The sequence below is a fragment of the Anser cygnoides genome, chromosome 3 (genome assembly GCF_040182565.1).
Source record: "Anser cygnoides isolate HZ-2024a breed goose chromosome 3, Taihu_goose_T2T_genome, whole genome shotgun sequence".
Taxonomy (NCBI): Eukaryota; Metazoa; Chordata; class Aves; order Anseriformes; family Anatidae; genus Anser; species Anser cygnoides.
The window spans coordinates 8,127,968-8,150,653 of NC_089875.1; the positions used below are offsets into that span (position 1 = coordinate 8,127,968).

Below are 22,686 nucleotides of genomic sequence, written 5' to 3' on the forward strand. Positions count from 1 at the left end.
CATTTTACTGACTATCCCTTTATCAAGCACAGAAAGAGAAAACACAGTACGATCCCAAGACTTCCATCTGTTTCAGTCCATTTTGATCAAACATGCTATGTGTATTCTTTTCCACCACCATATGTGTGAGCAAGAGCCAACAGCAGTGCAGTGCAGGACAGGGAGGCTCAGAGGCAGGAACAGGATGGAGGTGCAAGAGACGGGGAGCACTTCACCTGGAAGCCTTCCTGAGACCCCACACCACCCTGGCAGGTCCCAAAACAGAGCCCAGACCTACGATGCATCCGTGGGAGGGCAGACAGGACTTCAGGGAATGACTACTAAGCCATCAGCATCCCTCCTCCCTCGCACACACGTGGCACAGGCAGAAGTGGCCGTGGCCTGCTTCAAGGACAGCCGCAACTTCTCTATCACACCAGCAAATACCAGGTCATGTCCCCAGGTTTTCTGCTTTTGCAACCCAGGGGACGAAATAAAGGAGAGACTGCAAGCCAAGAGAAAAGCACGCTTTCCCTTTTCACAAGGCTTAATATTGGCACGTTATTATAATATTATGAAAATCTTCATTGGAGCTTGAATAATGCCCTGAAATAGATATTGTGCTAGTTAATAAATTACATTTTCAAATGAGAGAGATTTTATCACCAAAACATCTCATGATTAATTTCTAATGTGAAGCTTATGGCCCTAACTTAAAACATTTGATTTTGCATTTGTGTTCAAAGGTTGAGCACTTAGTAAAGTTTTTATAAGTAACTCACTGAATTTTTTCCCTATATTGAAAAAAAAATCACTAACCTGTTAATCCACTATAACTTCATAACCTCAATTACAGCTCTTGAGATGAAGGTGATTAAAAATAAGTATTTTCCACCACTTTCAAAGTGCAGGTCTCACCTTCCAAAGAAATTCCGTTTAAAAATTTTCAATGATACATTAATGGCAATAATTAGAACTGGCCAGAAATGTTCCACAAGACGTTTCCCATTTTCCAACCAGTTCTAGCAATAACTACTTGATGTTTTAACGTCCCTATCACTGTAGTAACTAGGATTATTTCTATAGGAAGTAAGAGGGGATGATAAAACTATACATACTATAAAGAAAAATCTACCAACAAAAGCCAGGGTATTAAAATTAGGAACTCACAGCTCCCAAACCTTGAAGCACAAGCATGAGGCCAAACTTCTGCTCTAATGAATTTAAGATATTAATTTATATCAATCAGCATTTTATTGAACTTGGCCCACCACTCAGATTTGTGGCGCACTATTTTGTAATACATTTGATGAATTTACTGTTGTTGCTTGAGAGCAGCCCACGATCCATCTAAGCGTATTCTCAAATTAGGAAAGGAATCAAGAAAACTAGGGTGCCAGAGCACAGCAGGCAGAGCTGCAACACAGTTTCTCATTTTTTCTGGATATGTCCAAGCACTAAACTTTAAGATTTAGTTCTTTAGCTGGGTATTCCAAGCTCAAATCAGTACTGCAAATATGCATGCTTACTAACAAAATAAATGCTAAATGGATATTCTCAGAAAACAATTTGAAATTTTGCTTTTCTAATAGCCAACCAATGGACAAATACTAAACTATTCATACAAAAAAAAAAAAAAGGAAATTGAAATGCAAGAAAATTATGCAAAACTTAAACTGTTTAAACCTGGCATTTACCAAAATATATGTATTTAAGTCTAATCACAAAAAAAATAAAAATAAAATCAGATGAATGATATCATAACCTTTCTCAAGCGACTATTTTCCTCTTATTACTTGTCAAGCACAATTTGTGTTGGGTTATATTAAAAAGACAGCAGCTGTAAACTAGGGTAGGCAAAGTCCACATTAGTCAGCAACCAGCCAGTTCATATTCTTAGGTCTAGTTGCAAGAAAATAAAAATAATTTTCCTACTGCTTTCAGTAGCATTATAACTTATATCAAAATCACACTCATGCTAGATATTTTTCAAAGTTGTTTTCTGGTAGCTCAATTAATTCATCATTGTTGTGCAAAGCACTGTACAATAACTACGATCTTAATCTGAAGAAAAATGAGAAACGTTCTTCCAAATGCCTTTTTGCCAAGCCCAACTCTCTAACGTTTCTCCCTTTTTTTTCCTGCATCTCCTCCAAACTGGCTTTGTGGCTGACACTTCCTAGCTGGAGCTCCACCTTCATTCAACTCTTCTACTTGCAATCTGTTTTAATATCTTCATCTTCTCCAGCAATAAGAATTTTGCCATTGTCTTTATGGGAACAGGAAGAGATTTTAAGTGAGCTAAGCTGCACACAAGGTTTTTGTCTCATTTTAATCAGGATGTTGGTTGCACAATTCAATACTGATTGTGTAATCAGAAAGCAAGAAGAAACAGAACACAAACGAATTACTATGGAAAACTGTCCTCATAATGGGGTCATGAAGCGTAGAGATATACATTTATAATACTCTGTCAAATTACATTATGTGAGGAAATAAATTATGTTAAGAGAAAGTATGTTTTAATTACAAGCACAATACTACTTCAAATTGGGAAAAAATTACTTACCCTTTTTTATTATTATTATATAAATTTAACATCAATATGCACAGAACTGCCTGTACAAGGCAGACATCCCCTGCTGTTCAGGGGCGTGTATGTGTGTATAAAGTTTAGGATTTAGGTTTTCCAATTATTCTTTTTAATTTTTTTTCTTTTCTATCAGCATATAAAACAGAGACCTAAACAACGTAACAACAGTAGTTTGCTGCCATGTACATGACAGCGCTTACGCTGGGCCTCACCAAGCGTGTTCCAGATACAGTACAGCATTTAAATCGCACAAAACAGAATGCAGAAGAAAAAAGCATACCTTAAAGAAACGACAACAACACAGGTGCAAAAGCAAACAAACTTTTTATGATCTAATTGATAATCATAATGAAACAGGTATTAGACATGCTGGCCTAATAGATTTAGAGATGGTATCAATCTCTGTAAAACTTAGTTTTTCCGTAAGGAAGTTTTGGCTACAAATCAAATACCAGCCTCTTTAAGTGCTGAGTATAAAGCAGAAACAACATTTTACTTTGCTACCACAGCCTGCACAGGCAGTATAAATCCCAGAGCAAGAGCTACCAAAGCAGGTCTCAGCTGTAGGACAACTGTCCAGGCTAAAGGTGCACCCCTCACCCAGCCCCACTTTTCCAGGATGACAGCAAGCAGTTTTGAAAGCACACAAGAAACACAAGCTTTGAAAAAAATGCAGCTTTTGCATCAACAGTGCTGTTAAAACCCTGAGTAGCACTGTGCATTCATAAGGAGGAGAGAAAGGTGTGGGCAAGGGGAAGTTTGGTCATGTAATTAATTCTCTAGCTAAGTTTTAATTTTACTGATAAAATGCTAGTTTAGGAAAAAAAAAAAAAAAAAAAAAAGAAATCATTGCCAGCTTTCAGATGTGCACCCTGTTCACCCAAAGCTTTTCTGGATACACTAAAACATCTTTCTTACCACAAGGTGGCATCTTCTTATTTTTATATAAAACATCTGAATATTTACATAATTTGAATAATTTTCTACACCTGAATGTTTCTAATTTTTTTATGACAGCCATTTAACATCTGTGCAGATACCTAGCAATGATGTTAGACTTCACCTCACAAATGCTCATGGAGGTATCTGCTGCTGCCTCGTACACCTTTTTGCAGATGCCACATACATACAGAATCCCTTCACTAAACAATGTGCTGACAAGACTTACAGGAACATACAAATAATCCTTTCAAATTCCGTAGCAACCAAAATTAAGAGTTTACAACACATGTTAAAAATGCTGAGCTTTCTCCCCAAACACCTATCGGCAGAGTACATTACTGGAGAAGTCTGACCAGCTTCTCAGCATGCAGATATTTTAAAATATAACACAGCAATCCTCTAAAGCCAAGGAACTTTACACTCCATGGTCTAGATGCATAACTCAAACCAATCCTGGAAACACAGAAAAATGCATAAAATGCATCAGCAGTTTCTTTTTGTTGTTGTTTCTTCTCAGATCAGTACTGATATCACCCATATGAGAAATAAAAGGGGGAAGTTTGAAGTCTGCAATGACTTTCATTTTGCACAGTTGCCTCCTTCCAAAGGTGAAAATATTCATTTAATCAGAAGAGCATAGCGTCTAGCAACTATGGTCAACTTAACCCAAGTGGAAATTACAACACAAGTGAGAAATAGGAGGACTGAGTTCCAGTGGCAGAACTCAAATCCGCCCCCTACATACACACAACTACATTTCTTTAAAAGCAAAAAAATGAGAGGGAGAAATACACACACACACTAATACTACCTCTTCACTAGATATGAGTTCAGGCCTATTGATGCCAATTGTAAGCTGTTATTGACTCCAAAAAGGCTGTGGGCTCAGCCTCCTGCCCCCATAATTGTGATCAGGGTACAGGTGCAAACCAAGGGAAATCTTATGCCAAAACTTTTTCAGGTAGAAAGTCAAATTTAATGCTTCTGAAGTGTTTCAGAAATTTTTCTCAGTTTGCCCCCCAAATTTTATGGAACATACTAAACTATCTCAAAGCCAAAGGGCTTTTCTTTATATTTTAAAGAAAAGTGATTTGGTTTCTTAACTTGAACTAATTCACTTAAGAATCTACCTCAAAGAATTTTCTTCTTCACAAGCAGTGGCTTCCGATGCAGGTACAGTAAGTGAGGACCACAACATCACAGAACAGCATCAGCATATTCTAAATCTGATTCCTCCATCCCTCTCAAAACAAGCTATTGGATGCCTATTTTTGATTTCCTCATGATTTCTTTTCATGAGGCAGAATAATACCATATTGTTTCTCATACATAATCTAACTAGACTGTCACAGTTTCGCAAAAACTATTTGTGCTCTCAGTTTGCTCTGTGTCCCAGCCAGGAGAGGCATATAGATCCTGCTCTGCTCAGCTCTAAGTGAAGAACCACTTCACTTGAGAGCTGAATTATCAGTTTAAAAGCAGTGAGACGAGAATGTAATCGTCTGCGAATACAAATGAAGCAATAGGTCTAGCCATTACGTTTATTCCCAATTATTTGCAGCTGCAAAAACATACAGACAATATTTCTCCCTTGCACAATTCCGTTTTTGACCCCAGACAAAAATCAGTCCCTATCTCTAATCTGCTGTGCTGGTGGAGCCTTCCGAAACCCTGGGTGACAGCAGAAACCTTCAAACTGAACTGACGCCCCACTGACCATCCGCAAAGAAAATCATTTAAAAAATTACCCAGTGAAGCCGCATCTCTTTGAAGAGACAAGTATAATCACCACTTCTAATGTTATCTGAGAGCTGAAAATGAAAAGAGCCCGCTCACACACACAAGTACCAAGACGTTTGTACCAGTACGCAATGAATGAGACAGTTCCACCACCAGTGGAGAACATGTGTCAAACTGGTAGAAAACTTGAGTGATATTTTTAAAGGGTATTCTTTAAATGAGCTATCTTTTGAAAATTACTAAACTTGATTTAATGGCAAGTAGTTAAGAATATAAACAATGGCCCCAAAATAATCTGCTCTAGTTCATTTTTTGGTTGCTGCTTGCTTGTTTTAATTGCCAGTTATTCACATCAAAGCCTTATTCTGTATTTCTATGTAAAATCCTGTTTTTAAGCAGCAAGGAATTCCTTTAGGGCCAAAGGACAGCATTTTGTAAGATCTGGTGAGAGGTGTAAAATCCTATCTGCCAAACCTAATAATATTTCCAGGATGGGGCTGACATCCTCTCCTTGGGCATCTCGACAGCGTTAGAGCACCAAGGGTATGGGATCAGAGATGGCTAGTCCAAAAGCCAAAAAACACCAGTAAGCACGGGATAGCAAGCACTGAGATTGTGCTGACCGCCTCTGAAAGCTTTCAGATCCCCCACATTTGCCTCCAAAAGAAAGCAGATGTGACCAGTCTTCAGAACATCCAGTCCAAATATGCAACAGCTCCAATAACATCTAAATTTGTATTGCTCTATGTATCTTGGACCTTAACCATATCTACATGTATTAAACAGAATATTTAGTCTTAAAGTAAGTTGATAAATGTAGACTCATACTCTATGTATTAAGAAATTCTCTGGACATTTAGAGCCCCAAATCAAGGAGATATGGGTTGGTTAACTCTGACAGAAGAGGCACAAACAAGCCCACCTTTGCTAGTTCCAGTGGAGATGCACTAATTTGGTAGCTGAAGCGCTGACCTAGCACAAGAAACACCAATGCAAGGCCCAATTGCACTTTACTGAACACGGTCTAACTAGTAACTTTCTTTATAAAATGTCTTGATCTGAGGCAGCATAAATAAAACAAACACACTCAAGGCATTCAAAACATGGGACACGATGTCCTTGAGGACAGTACCTAGTCATGGTACCCCTCAGTCGCTTGTGCAACAATGCAAAGTATTAAATTCCTCTTCTATATTTCGCTCTTTACGCTAGATAAATTAACATGGTGCTGTAAAGTCTGCACAGAAACTGGCAAGCACCCCACAGAACAAACACAACAGAAAATATTTTTTGGTGCTCATATGCAACTTACCTTGCCTCTTCTGCATCTGGGCTTCGCCCCTAAGCAGCAAGCCACCACTCAGATAACACCTGGTCCAGTGACAGAAGCAGCCTAGGTCTGCTGGAGCTCTTATCATCACATCTCCTCCATGCTACCTTAAGCTCACTTGCTTTACAAATAATATTAGAATATAACCGTCATCATTAAAATCCCCAATGCTATCAACAGTTACCATGGCACATGGCAAGACACCACTATTATTGCTTCAGCAGCACTGAAGATATTCAAGTTTTCTGTATGCACAGTTAGCATACGACTTTCTTCTAGTAGCTATTTCAAGTTACCTGTCCAGGAATTGCAGGAAAAATGTCAATAATTTCCAGGTAAACAGATACATTTCTGTCTAGAAAGCAGTTTTTCCACATGTCAGTATGAGAAAATGAAAAGCAGACCTTCTCTTTTGTTATCTCATGGGCTACTCTGTTATTCTAATTAACAAATGGAGCAGACAGCCTACATCTCCTCATAGTTTACTTCTCATTTCTTTTAACTTATCAATGCAAAATAATTTAGCAGAGAGTCATTAATTGAGTTTCTTCTGAGGGAGAAGCATTATTAGCTATGTTAAATTTCAACAATGTGGCTTCAAAACAGCTGTAGCCATGGATTTTTTTTAAGCTTTAATTGAACATCTGTGCACTTTAATTGATTAATTTCAACAAAATGCAAAAGAAAAAAATAAAAGCAACAGTAGGTATCATGAATTTAACAAACCAATTTTAGTTTTCTGTACTCCCTTAAATAATGACTCTTGCAAACAGCAGCATTAAGTAGCACCAAGTTCACTCAACATTGCCAAATACTACACAATTTAATTTCATAAAAGAGAAACAGCATATGAAAAAAAAAAAAGAATATTTATGCACACACTGATGCACAGCCTACATGTGATCTACAGTGTTTTGTTCCTCTCTCCCCTGGGGCCAGCTTTCCAGCAAGGTGGGAGAACAGAAGAGCCTTATTTCCTTCTTTACCCTGTTCCTTAATGCAGCACAGGAGACGAGCTCCAGCACGGTGCCACCCCACCATGGCCACAGCTGACCCCACACAGTTATCACTTCTGTGGCTGCTGTCGAAGGCAGCTTTCTAGGAGGTAGCAGGTGCTACACCCACAGAGGCAGGCTGCGGGCTGGCCTATGGAGAAGAGCCCATGGCACCCAGGCTGCAGGGACAGGACAGGCTGCCTTCCACGGGGCTGGCTTAAACATTGAAGGCATGGCCCCAGAAGTCCTGGACACGTTGGTTGAGCTGCTGCTACCTCGCAGAAACAAGAGAACAAGGAAGGAAGAAGGACTGTGGTAGCTTGACTGTGGAAAACAGTTTGTGTGTAGCTACATCCTGAGTTATGTTCCCAAAAATGCTGCACAGGGGCAAGCTGATGTACCAAGATACGACTTGCAACAGCCAGATAGGCTGCCTAACGTAGCTAAGAGAAGGGATGAAGAAAGGACTGGTTTTCTCCTGTGCCCAGTGGGAGCTGAAGCACGCAGATGCCGGCTGGAGGAAGGCCTGGGGGACGTACCAGGATGCAGCTCCAGGCACAGGGTACCAAGCCAGCAGGTACCCAACACGTGCCCGTGAACCACCCAGTTTCACTCCATCCGTGACAGTTCCTGTTCGCCACTTGTTGACAGCCTTTGTTCAAGCCATACTTTCTAAGAATCAGTGATTTTATTCTGGCAGCCCTGAATCGTGGCTTTGGAAGTCCCCGCCTCCTGTATTTGTAAAGCTAGTAACTAGTTCTGCTCTCCGAACCATCGCCACGAGGAAAAAAGCTCTAATTGTTCAGAATCTCATTTGCTGACATTTCTGTGCTCAGGGTGGCTATTACCTCTGACTAAGAAACCAAAAACTTAGGAAGGAGTTCACAGGCTTTAACTTACACAGTGATTTCCTTTCATAGACTGTGGACTAAAATACAAAAAGTAGAATAAATAGAAGAATTTAGAAAAAATAAAATCAAGACACTGAGCCCCCACAATTTCCCAAGAAATTTTTAGATGATGCAAACACAGCTTCTTGTAAATTAAGGGCACATTTTCTCAGTGGTTAAATATATTAAGCAGCTCCCTAAATTAGCAACCTAGCTTCAGAATCTTAAGTCAAGAAAAATCTATTACCTCTATATTAATACCTACTCAGATTTACCTTAAACAGACATCTCCATCTTCTAAAAAATAGCTATATATCTGTAGTAACTATTGTGAGTTTACAAAACCAGGTATTTCTAAATAAAAGTATACTGTAACTTAAAAAACAAAACAAAACAACAACAACAAAAGAACAAGGCCAATAATAATACAAATTGCACCCTTTACAATATCCCAGAAAAAGTTCCTTAGAGAGAACACAGGACCCTAGAATGCGAAGTGCTTTCCAGTGTAAGCACGCAGGGGAGTGAGCTATCACAGGGCAAGCTGGTACTCAAGCCAGTGATCCACCAGGGTATACCCACCCACCCCGATGTGCTATAGGATCCCAAGTGAACTTGGAAGGCCAGAAGCAGCCCAGTGCTACCACAAGCAGTACAGCCACGAGCCACGCTGGATGTCACTGCCATCAGCTGGGGTCGTGCCATATAAGTCTACCCTGACAAAAAACTACGATCATTTTCTGACTGAATGACACAAACTGGTTGAAGATAAGGCTTTAGAGCCTTTTCATAACTCCTGCAGCAGATGCTTGTCCAAGGGATGACACTCACTAAATAGCTTAAAAATGAACCCATGGAGAACCATGGTTATTGGACATAGAGTACAGTTATAAGAAACATATACGAAGTAAACAACTTACACCACAGTCCCCTTATTTGCACTTTTTTCACAGAAGTATATCACTCTTCATACTTCACTAAAGCATTATTGTTTGTTTCTTCATAAAACATTCCAGATACTACTTCAAATTAAAGAAAAAAGCTGTCAAAAAACACCTCATGAGATGGATTCAGGGATGGAATACTGTAACTCACAAGCTCTCTCGTTGAATCAGATAATGATAACTATTAGAGGTTATTTTGAAATACTTTTTCCAGTTTTAGGACTATTAATGTCACATTCAAATCACTCAGGCTTTTTGCTCATTTTTTTTTGTTGTTGTTGTTTTACTGTTCGGGGGATACAACGACTCATTGGCATATTTCCAGTGTAAGATGCATTTGAATAATACATGGCATGCCCTTTAGCTAGCATCATAATGCCAGATTTAAAACAAGGTAAGAAGTTTCTCTATATACACTCCCAGCGTTCAGCCGCTCATAATCTATAGCGTTAACAATTTATCATCGAACCCAGAGACTTGCTGCCAACTTATCAAAGTGGCCACTGGATGCATATGATCTAGTCTGAGCATCTGGCTCTTCACTGCTCCTGACATTAGCACAGACAACAGAATCAGTGGACTATTGAATGCAATTACAGTGAGCGAGACAGACAATAAAGATTGATAGCGCCTTCTCTTTTTATCACATACAAAACTAGTGGGGGTTAAAGCTTTGCCTTGAGCTGCCTTCATTTAACAATGATTGAAAATATGCAATTGTGATGGTAAAACACTGCAGCCTGTACCACTTCATTTACCGGACACATTATCAAATTAAATGAAAAGTGAACTGCCAAAAGCAACAGTTATTATATATTAATGATGAATATTTACTTAGCATTGTTCACAAATCACACAGAGAACAGAATCCTTCTTGTTATCTTCTTTGCAGGCTACAGATGAGTAGTTTAACATTTCTATGTTTACGTTAAGTCTTCTGTCTACGAATCTCTAAACACAGAGATGTGCAATCGGTTTTGTGACTATTCATGTGGTTACAAATGTGTAATTAATAAAATGCTCCAGTAGTAAATGAATCCTAATTGCTGCAGGGATTCCTTACCTCAAATCACAGTTGGTTTTCTTGAAATACTTAACTAACCAAAGAAACTCAAGAAAAGTAGTGATTTGTTTCCAGCAGGCTCTGCATCACAGGTCACGTGGCATTCAACTACTGAACAAATGGAAAATCCAGAAACTGCCAATGCAATTGATTCATCAAAAATACTTCTACTGTACAGTATTTCAATCTCTATCCTGTTACTGTAAACTGGGTGAGCTAACAACATGCACTACATTAGAACTACATATATCGGAAAGAGGAGTTATGCAAATAACATTGAAAGTCACTGACTGTTTTGCTTAAAAGTCCTTGTTTTACAGAAGCCAGTCTAATAGTATTCTAATTCTTATAATTTCTTCACATTACATCCAAACAGTCCTCCAATGCATGGTGACAGTCAAACAAGTGACCAACAGAACTAACAGCGTCTTGGTGGTTGTGGCCTATTTTCTATCAATTGTTTTAACAGACAAAACAGTTTCAGTGTCATGTAAGACTTGATATCTTAGAGAAATAACGAAAATATCTTTCCCACAAGCTCAAAACTAACTAAAACAATAAGTACACTGTCAGTGCCATTAAAAAATAAAAATAACTCCTGTCAATTTTAGATCAATTGCAATGAAGTACTGGTTGGATAACATGTGGTCCTGGTACTGCCTGGTTTGGGGTTACACACACAACAAACGCAAACATATGGTCCTTGTCATGCAATGATATCCATGCAGGCATATTTTTGCCTGTGGAACGAGTTCTGCTAGCTTCAGAAAAGCTCTCAATGCAGGCATCAGTCACTGTGCAAGTGGCATGCTGAGGTATCTGAGACTAAATGACTAAACTGAGAAGTTTAAATAAAAATAGGCTTTTTTTTTTTCACCCCTTTCCTTCATATGGACCTGTGCAGTGAAATAAAGCCATCGACAGAGGACGAACTAATCCATATGAACTGTATTTACCAAAGTTTGGTGGGTTTTGTTTGTTTTTTTCTTTAAGGCAAACTGATTGTATTCCAAGAATTCAATCTCCTTTCTACAAATTGTTGACGTAAAGGCAATGCAGACTGGACAATACAAAAGCAAACTGAGGGGAAAAAGTTTGTCTTTCTGTCTGTATGCTAGCATATAAACCATAAAAGTGACAAACACCCAAATATGCCCCAATGGAAAACTATGTGCTGATCCCACGCAATAAATTGAACAAGCAGCATGTTGTATGGTACTGCTTAACAAGAATGCAAAAATAACTGTAGGAAACTCTGGCTAAGGATGGCCCACAAACAGCTTTGGAAGGGATGATGCATCAATAAAGAAACTAAAAGTAGAACAAATAAATTATCTGAAGCCTACTGAAAACAGGAAACCAAGGACACCTCTATTTTCAAATGACATTTATTATCATTCACCCCTTTTTAAGCAGAAAGCATAGCTAAATTTAACAGAATATTTTTCAAGAAACATACCCATTTTATTATGTTCACGTTTACTTGCTGGAAATACCAAGAGAAACATTAAGTAGATTTTTTTTTCCATCTATGCCAGTTTTTCCACTTGAGTTTCCATATAAAGTAACAATAATCTGTTCCACAAAGTAGAAGAACTATTGAAGCCTGTTTTTTTATAACCATGTTTTGTCTTCCCATGCCACCTCATTACCTTTATCAGAGAAAGGACAGCAACGACTGCCGTGGTGTGTCCCAAGCTCTGCATGTGCTGACCGGCCAGCAAGCTGCTGCCAATGGAGAGAAGAGAGCACAAATGAGTCCTGTCCTTTTCCTCACTGAGGTACTTCAGAGATACCTGTCCCATATCAAGCCACCCATAATTACACAATTTATAAAGCACAACTACTTTGCAACCCCGATCTCCCTCTTACAAACAGGTTGACAGACGCTAGAGTCGCTGAAGGGAGGAAATGTGCAGGCCAATGGGGTGAAGCTCATTTCCTTCGCAAACTAGACTAGGTATGAAATGTGATCAGGAAAGGAGGTAGCTGATTGCCTCCAGAGGAGGCTAGGACATTCCCCTTGAATATTACTTCAGAAAGAAAAGAAAAAAATTACAGTGAGCTGACAGTCAGAGAAAAAGAAAAAGAAAGAAAGAAAAAGTTAAAGATCTCGTCCCTGATACAACTCAAGTCTGAGATAAATCAGCAGCTCTCCTCATCACTTAGGGAAGGGCACAGTACCAACCCTGCACCGTGAATGTATGCCACGCAGAATCACTTTTAGAGATAAGCAATTGCATCTCAGGTACAGGAATCAAAAGCTGTAGATATAGATAGATAAAGTGAATATAGATTCTGACTTTCACAAATTTTAGTTTGCATTTCCATACTTCTCCAGTGTATTTCACTGAAGATACTGCCCAGCTGCATCATATTTCAACAGAAGAGGGATAATCAAGTCAGACACATTATACCAGAGTGGATGGAGTGGGGAGAGATTCTGTTGTTTAAGATCCTCTCTGAAGAGCAGAGGAATCAAGCTTAGTTTTTGTCTGTCAGTTTATTTTGCCATCCTTACTGCGCCAAACAAAAGCCAGCCACCAAGCCAAGAATGAAGTCTCACACATCTTCCTCAAATACTGCCAAGAAATCATGAATTCCCAAGCCACCCGTCTCCACTCAAGCATTCCCGTGACCTTAGAATCAGCTCCTCTCCAGAAAAGGGAGCTCAGTTATAGCCACAGACCCAGGAGCGTGGAATGACACACCACCGCTACATGCTTCCACATCAGAGCTTTGTAACATCAGTAAGTACATGTGAATTTTCATAGCTCTATCAATAAGCAAATTTGCTCATTAATTTTAAAATATTGCCATATGACACATACGGTGTCACACAGCCAAAATAGCCCAAATGAAAAAAAAAAAAAAAAAGGAAAAGAGTCCAGTATGTAAAACGCTCTAGATCTTAAACCTTCTGATCCAAGAATAAAAGTTTGAACCCAGTGCTCTTGAATCTTTGTCTGAACGCTGACACAGACCTTTTCCTGCAGCATCGGACAAGAAACGGTACAGCTCGTCTGCCTCTGCAAGTCTGCCTAAACAATGCTGCAATTTATTTGTCCTTTAAAATATACCACAGGTAATAATCCGTTATCCACAAATATCTGAAGTTCGGGGAAAAGAGCTTGTTTCAGCCAGTTTGACAGAGGCATGAAATAGGCAATATCATGCAAGATGAGAAATCTGAAAATGATATTTAATGTGGAATGGAAAAAGTGCTGTTATATAACACATAAAGTCCGATGTAGTCATGCTTTAATATTTTCCAAAAACTAACTCATGTTATTCTAAGAATATCTTTAGCATCATGCCTTCTTGGTCAAGGAGTGATTTTGTTTCTTGCTATGTCACAAGAAGAAAAACAGCCTCACTATGGAATATGCAAAATACAAACTTGTTAGATTCTGAAACTGATTTTTCTCACCGCCCATTTTATTTACAAAGCACTTTCTCTGAAAACAGTTAACTAAGGCTTTTACATACATACTCTTTTATAACCTAGAATCTCAAAACCTACTATCACTTTCAGTGCAATTACATGTTATATATTCATTCTTTTTTATTTCAGAGGACAATCAGTATAAATAAAGCTAAATGTGTCCAATTATATTGCAGGGACACAGCCAATGTTAAGAAGTTCTAGAGATAAGTACACAGATAAGAGTTGGGTAGTCCTGCCAATACATCTCTGAGACCAAGAAGGACAACTGTTCATACTGATAAGAGCTTCATGGCCATGTAGAAGGGGACTCAATATGAACAAAATACAGGGCTGGACATCTGTTCACTTAACCTCATTCCCCATCAAGGGACTTTTTTCATTTTCTTGTTTCTGCTACAACCATCAGGTACCCATTGATCTAAATTACAGTCATATGATGAACAATCTTCAGAAGTTAACTGAATTTTAACTGCACTTGATTCTTCATCAGAGGCATGCATGTTCTGTCTCTTGGTAGTACTGAACCCCATGGTATCCTCAGTGAGGACTGAGAGCAGAGAGATGCAAGTCTCAACATACTTCGCTGAGAGGAGCATGACTTTTGTAGACTCCCTCCAACACCTAATGGGAAAGACTAAATGCCGAAAGATCAGAATTATCCTCTGGAAATCCCTGTCTTTCTTCACTGGCTGCAGAGGAAGTCCAGCACAAGTAATCACCTATGTTAGACACCTCAAACAAGCACCTAAAGGCAAGGAACTGAGTCAAGATCCTGGAAGAGAAACCAGCAAATAGGAACAGGTCTTTGGCAGCCTTCCCACAAGAGCTGAAGTAAAGTACTTGGCCTACGTTTCAGTTCCCTGTGTGTGAAAGAAGGATAACATTACTGCCCTAATTCACAAGGGCACGATAAACACATTAATGATTATTATGCCCTCTGAAAATATGGTAATGAATGTCTTAAGTATAAGCACCATCATTAGAAACGTTCCTATGCATTTATTTTCACTTACCAGTTCTCTCTGGATCGCAGAGCTTCCTTATGCATGTACAGATGTCACAGCAGAACTTGGAGTGACCCTCAACCCATGCCCACCACAAGCTCTAGAGCTTTTTTTCAGAAAGGCTCAGCTGATGCACCTTCATAGTACATGGGTTGTGATCTTGTTTTGCAGGAGCAATCCTCGCTATGGTCAACGGCAGCAGAGGATGATGCCTCTAATTTTGTTCCTTTAATTACCTGTCATATGCACTGCAATTTCCTAGTGTCTCCTCAACTGCTAAATTCCACCACCACTTCCATTCCCAGACGGCTCTTTGGCACAACAAATGTAACTCAAAAGAGGAGATGGGGACACCAAACCCAGGGTGCAAGAGCCTTTGGTACTGACCCTGAAGAGCACCCTCCTCAGCTGTAGCGGGCGAGTGCACCAAGCAGGAAGACAGCCTGCCCTCTGGCCCCAGAAAGCAATTCAGTAAAAGCTTTACAATTTTGCCATTTCCCACGTAACTTGTCCCACACCATTTCACATCATGGAGAATGCAGTACCACAATGAAATCACTTTCCCTCTTTAATTCCCTCCTTCTCTGATTCTTCATCTTAAAGCTCAAAACCACAGAATTGGACATGGGGTGTTTAAAGAGCTTCAAGTTGTGGAGCTCATTCAAGAGAAACTTAGAGCAACAAGGAAAATGGCAAATACAGGACTAGTCCTTACTCAGGACTACAAGATCAAGCACATAAAATACTGATGAAAAATAATTGGGTTACAGCTAAAAGCATAAACAGCGGAAACCTTGTCTAGGGGCAAAACAATAATGTGAACATTACCTTAGCAATTCACAGCCTAGTCATTCATTTGAAAGATCTCTTCAAAGCAGCTGCTTCAGACTCTGAAAATTAAAATAATAAAAATATAATTAAGACAAATACATTTATTATTATAATTCTGGAACATCTCGTAATAAGAGTTAACAAGAAAATAATCTTCCCCTTAATGTAGCCCCATGCCTGCTCAAGAAAGCACGACAAATCTGCAGGAAGGGCACACGGGCATTTGGAGAACCCTAACCACCTTAGCAAACACATAAGCAGAGCGCATGGTTAGTTTACCAAGAAATGATTGCTTCTCCTCCCTACCCCTTCCCTAAATAAAGAAATTATTTAAAAATTAAAGGCATTTAGAATAATAGCCCTCTAAATGCAAAGTATTTATTTCTGCTTTCATCATCCATGGTTTATGGCATTGTTTGGGTTGTGGGGTTTTTTGTTTGTTTTGTTGTTGTTTTTCCTGCAGTTTACTTAGTATTAGGCTTGCACTAAACTCATCAATAAAAAATGAATTTTGGTAACTTTCAAACCACTATATTATTTTTTCTTTTATTTGTACTGAGTTGTTTTTTTTTTTTTCCTCAGTGGTATTACTGCAATAAGTCAGTCATTATTTCTTTATGTTTTCCCTCCTTTCTTTAGTATTTCATTTCCCTTTACAGCACATCTTGTGATCACAAAGAAAACAGAGACACTTATTTCTTTTAACAGTTGAAATTGCTGCAAGTGATTTAACTGTCATTTAATCTGATTCCTCTCTTCTGTCTGTGGAGAAATATGTTTAATGTACTGGAAATTATGTTAATAAGAAAAAGCATTATCTCATTTAATGAAATAAATATACAAATATTTCAAAATAAAATAAAGAGGCAATCTTCACTGAGGAAAAAATGTCTCTTATGGTTTGCATAAAATAAACAAATGAGAAAAATTAATGAATACATTGAAATATACTGACAAAAATTATGCCTAAATTCAAAAGGGAAAAAAACAAAAGAGAAGGTGACTGAATTGCATCTCACCTAATCAAACACTTTCTGAGAAAACACAGAAGCAAGCTTAAAGGATCAGGGTACAATTATTTTTAAGAATTATTTTATTACCATAGGCTAAACTTTTTTTTTTCCTTCTCCTTCTTGCTCAAAAAAAAAATAAAATAAAATAAAATAAAATAAAATAACTTTTCTAACTGTTGTTTGTTCTATTTTCTTCAAATGGTGTTGAAACGATATTTTTTTATTTAATGACTGCAGTTCCTTCATCGTTTAATTTTCTTCGGTCCTTTGCCACAAAATATTTAATTTATGGCAAAGAACCCTGAACCCCCCTGATTTAATAGTCAGTAACTTCTAATTTCTAAGCTTTTACATTACAAAGTATGGAAGTAGCATGCACTAAGGTTAAACAAATATTGTTAGTGGTGAGAGAAAAACTTGTAGCAATTATGTAATAAAAGCATGACCACTGCAACAGAAACACATAATTAGCGATTTAATTACAGACATCAAAACAAACTAAAGATGTCAATAAAAAAATCTTCTGTGACAAACTGATTTCATTTCCCTGTTCCGCAATTCTGGATCTTAATGTACTTCTTTATGTTTTCTTGTTTTCCAGAAACAAGCAGTGAAAAACAAAAGCAGATACTCGGTGTCATCTGTTCGGGTGTGACTGTGGTGGAAATTTGATTAAATCCTGGGTTTACTTTCTCACTGGTGAGAATTAATGCCTTAAATCCAGCCAGCAGTGACTTTTTTTTAAAATTCCCCTTTAAAAGGAACCAGCATGGATGAGGATGCTGCGACACAGATCCGTGCGGGCAGTTACAGCCGTGCGCATCACACACCTTCTGGAGGCGTTTGCCAAGCACCCTGCTTTCCCCCTTGGATCTCCCTCTCCTTGCAAAGCGCTATGGATCATAACAGCTCCAGCTCAGCGACTTCTGTTACCGAGAATAACAGCAAAGCACAAGACGGGAAGAGATCTCAAGTTACTTTCTTACTTGAAACACACAGTTTCACTCCCCTACAGTTCTTTTGGTTTACAGGCTTGTGGATCTGAATTTGAGGACAGAAGCTATGCAGTGAATGTTTTTGGTTAATATCAAGCAGTTCACCTCAGACCATTTTAGACCATTTTAAAGATGATCTAAAAACCCTTGCAGTGAAATGCTAAACCTACCCAAGTCAGCTGAACTCCCACTGCCTTCAATGGGGATTTCATCCTGCATTTCCAGAGGCTCTCCTCCTTTCCTAGTACACTTCTTTAAGAGTTTTGGGATTCTTATCCTCCCAAAATACAGGTGGGGGAAAACACACACGTAGATATGCCACTCCTTGCAGGGACTGTCCACCTTGAGGTCCTACACCTGATTCACCTGGACTGGATGCTTAAGCTGCATGTAATCATTACACTACACACAAACCGAATCACACACGAAGTGTTTGCTCTGAAGGGTTGATTGCAATTTATGTAAAACACATAAGCTATTTAAACATAAATTTAGAATCAGCAATATATATATATATAGTATATAAAAAACAGACTCTTTATCGATACTAGGCTTTCTTTTGAATGATGTGCTTTCTTTTTCTGCTAAGTTTCAATTCTACAGAAAATACTCCTTATAGCTTTTGTGATCAAGGTTTTCAGAGATATTCGGATGAGGATAACCCCATAAATTCACAGCTTTACTTCTCTACTTTGAGGTTTACAGGGCATTTAAAAACAAAAACCTAAAACCCGTTGTATTTCTTTTATAACTAGAGTGAAGAATGTTCGGCAGTACAAATGAATTAGGAAATTACTCTCCTGCCGTGAAAAAACATTATGCTGTTAACATGCAGATATGCACTCAAAAAAACACTAATTCAATAAGATGAGAAAGTAGGAGGTTTAGTATAAAACCCTCTCCACTTCACTAATGTGAATGTCAATAACTGACAGCGATAACTTGCCTTACAAAGATGCAATGCACCTTGAGAACCTGCACACAAATCGCTGAACACAGCTTTGACTTGCAGGAGCAGTGGGGATGCATCTCACCGGACCCTGATTTATGGCTGCTAAATCCTTACGTGTCGTGGTTACAAGGGCTGCACCTTTGGCAGAGGAAACCCTTGAAGGAAGATGTGCTCCCCACCCTGAAACTTCCCTGTTAGAGAGTTTGCCCCAAGTGGCCCCAAAATTTTGTTGTTTTCAGAAAACAGAAAAATCATCCATTTTTAAGCAGAGTCCTTTAAACTTCTATCAAAAAATATCTACGAGCTCTGCCCAAAACAAACCCGATTTTTTCCCCACTCAAAGTTTTGAAAGAAAAATACCCTTTTTTAAAACAACAATTTTAATGCAAAAACTTACTGGATTTCTAAAAATCAAGGAAGTCAGTTTTAAAATGAACACATCTTCTGTTTTTCTTAAACTTCTATGGTTTGGGGTTTATTGCATCTTGTTTAACACATTTGTCTCTTCTGATTGCTGCTTCTATTCTCAATAGGGAAAGAAGGGGTGGAAGGGAACAGCAAGCCTACTAAGGTGATATTCAGCAATAAATTTGACTACGAGGAATTTTTTTCCACTGAACACACTTACAATACTGAATTTCAGCTATTTTGCACATTAAGCTTTTCTCGGTTTCAGGCTAAATATGGATGAGAGCAAAATCAGGACTTATTCCTTACATCTGCAGAGGAAACGTGCAAACACAGCCCTTCTCAACCCATGCTGGGACTGAAGCTAAAACCGTCCTGTGATGGATACAGCTTCTACCAACTTTCAGGATCCAAAAACTCGTAAAGGAAAAGGTTGGGCTGACATCTTCACAACGGCGCCTGCAGCCCCACTCAGGCTGTCACAACCCACTGCAGCCCAGGAGATGGGGGGAGCATTTGCCAGCATGCAACCTGTGCAGCAAGGTGCCCCTCACACCTGAGATGCTCGGGTGTTTTCTTTGACACCAGTGGCAATACAGATCCCGTGCACACGGGTGTAATGCTTCAGGCCTGTTGCCAGACCCTAAGATGAAACTGCGGGGTGTGTGTTGGCCCTGCAGTGTGTGTAAGCATGGCTGCTTGCTTCTGTTACTCTCGCAGACCCTTTTGCTCCTGGAGATTGAATGCGCTACTGCAATAGAGTCCCTGACATCAGTACAGAGACTGAAAGCTGGAAGTAGAAAGCAAATAGTAACTTATGGACTTCTGAAGTTTCTCCTGCCTCTTTTATGTAATTCCTTTAGCCTTTTATCAGCCCTTTTAAACATATTTGAATTTATTTGATTTTGACATTTTCTCCCTCTGTTTCTCTAATAAGAAGAATTAATTTCTATACCTTTGAAGACAGCTCTCTTTTTTCCCACAATGCAACAGACTTTTTCCTTAAAATGGGAGTAATAATTTTGAAGCCTGAACCTTAGTAACATGTACAAATGCTGAATCTAGAAAATCAAGTAGGTGCTTGAAACCAAAATATGGAAATGCATGTTTGAACCAAAATGCAGAATTTGAATACCATCTTTTGAAACCCTGTACCTCCTCACCCAACCTTAATTCTTTTTTTTTTTGTTGTTTTAAAGTGTTTGCATTTCTTGAAGAATGCATTTTGCAAACTACATTGTATCACTTCTGTCTGCTCAACAGAAATAAATTGTGAGCTCAGCACTCACTCAGCAGTGAGTTCCTCACTAGAGAAACAGGAAAACCAAGAATTTTATAACAGGAGGAAGAACAAACATACATGGTTCCCAAGCTTTGCAGACCTATTTCAGTTATGTCATGTAGATTGTAAATATTGCTTCATTTATTTACGTCAAAGATAGCATTGTCATCAACTCAACAGAAATAAAGCACTAAGGTGTGCCAAAAAAATCCAACTTCTTGTTTTTCAAAGTGAAAATTGATAGCAGATGTCCCAAACCCTCCAGCATCCCAGATTTCTATTTCAAAGGGAGATCAATAGGCAAAGATCAAAATTCTGCAAGCCCCTCCTTCCCCAAAGCACTCTCAGGGATGCTTGAGAGTGAAAGCAAGTGCAAGACACAGCCTTCATCAAGCTGAGACCATTTAAAAGCAGATTGTGGCCACAAATCAGAGGACACAAATACAACATTAGAGGCCAAATAAAAATATTTCTATTTCTATTCTCTCCTGTGGAGTTCCACACTGATTTATTCAACCGTGACAAGCTTCATTCAGCTTTGGGTCAAAAAGCAAGTTACAACATACCTCCATAAACATATGCATGCACAGAGATAACCAGACATCATATTGTTTTTTCATACAAAGTCTGGCTTTCTGCTTTCTTGTTCTTCACAGAAGGCACTTATGGTCACATTGGCCAGCCTGGGAATTAAATAGGGACTTAACGCTTCATCCTTCAAGATTTCTGCTCTTTTCTATTTCTCTTGAAGCAATTGCAAGGGTGGTCAGCACGAATGTATTATTCAGCACTGGCGATTCAAGTTGTAGACACCTCATCATTCCCCAGGAATGTGTCCCATAACTGAAACAAGAAGAAACTATCCATAGACTATTTGGCACTCAAACACAGAAGTAGAAGAGCAAGCACAAAGACAGATGCTCTCAACATGAGTAATGACAGAGTTCCTGTTCTGCCAAATGGGCTTTTGTCCTTCCTTATCATTCTAACAAGTCAACCTGGGAAACCATCTGCAAAACATGAGAACAAGCCGCAATATTTTGTAAAATATGTTAAAAATCACTTCCTCTCCACTTTGGGAGTACCTAGACATTTATCATACAGTTTTCTAGGTAGCCCTTTTTAAGGATTTACACTTGTTCAGAAGACTTGCAGGTTATGAAAACAGCCATAACATCTAAATCATCAGATATATGTCTGGATGCTTGTAAGTGTCCCTATTTTCAGTTTTTCATGAAACCCAAAGTGTCCCCCACTTCTCATCTACTCAGAAACTACCAGCAGATAAGTTTCTTTTAGCTATTTCTAGCATGTCTGTACGTGATCGTTCCTTGCTAGAATGCAGTGAAAAGCTGCTTACAAATATAATTCAGCATTTTCAAACTTCAAAAATTGGTCGCTGTTAGTTCCAAACAAGTACTGGAGAAAGGTTAAGGAAGATTTTCCTTAGCATTATTTTTCCTTCTTCAGTTTACTTCCATATGGATAGCAACAGTCCATTGCTGGGCGATAAAATTAGAACATCAAAAGATAGCCTAACTCAAATGCAATTTATCACTGTAGTATACCAGGATATAGAATTCCTATTCGTTAAATAAACATATTTCTTTCAAGTGTCAACATAACCAAGAAATTTGATCTTCTAGACAATATTCTAGGCTTGATGCATTTTTATTGCTCTCCAGTAATGAAGTTTTAACTCTTGATATATTCCTCCTATTTAACTGCCATTTCAACAAAAATAAAATGATCAATTTCCAAAGTTGGTTCAGGCAGAACTATGACATTCTGCAGAAGAATGTGCCCAGGTGTTCTCTCTGAAAGCACCCGCGATTATGCTTCAACAGCAGTAGATGCGAGGTGGAAGAATAAAGAACATATTTAAATGCATAACAGAATTGAGGCTATAAATTCGTTTCGCACTAGTTGCACATGTAAATAAGGTGCTCCAAGTAACTTTTTTCTATATTTGCAGTTTGTAAAGTGCTAGTCTATACATAAGGCTCCCATGTGGTGTAAATGGCATTGCTCTATTAACTTCAGTGAGTCGCCTTTATATACACTGTAGATTTAATGATGATAACTTCTATTCAAAGTTATAACTAGAGAAAGAGATTTGAATGAACAACTTGAATCACATTTATACTTGTCATTTGGGATTAGCTAATCCCAAATCAACTCTGTACATAATATATAATTGCATATCAACAATATCAGCCTGAAAATGTGTCTCACTTCTTCCAGCAGTTTCCCAAGTTAAGCATTTTTGTCCTGCTA

At 38.6% G+C, this 22,686-nt stretch overlaps 1 long non-coding RNA gene across 1 annotated transcript in view; it reads right to left on the reverse strand.

The window, feature by feature from the left end:
* The window catches only part of LOC106036626 (uncharacterized), a 505,620-nt gene that overhangs the window by 313,883 nt on the left and 169,051 nt on the right, over positions 1-22,686 (reverse strand). The window contains exon 5 of the long non-coding RNA XR_010830024.1: positions 15,757-15,818. This is a non-coding gene — a long non-coding RNA (uncharacterized lncRNA). The remainder of the gene's footprint in view (positions 1-15,756; positions 15,819-22,686) is intronic.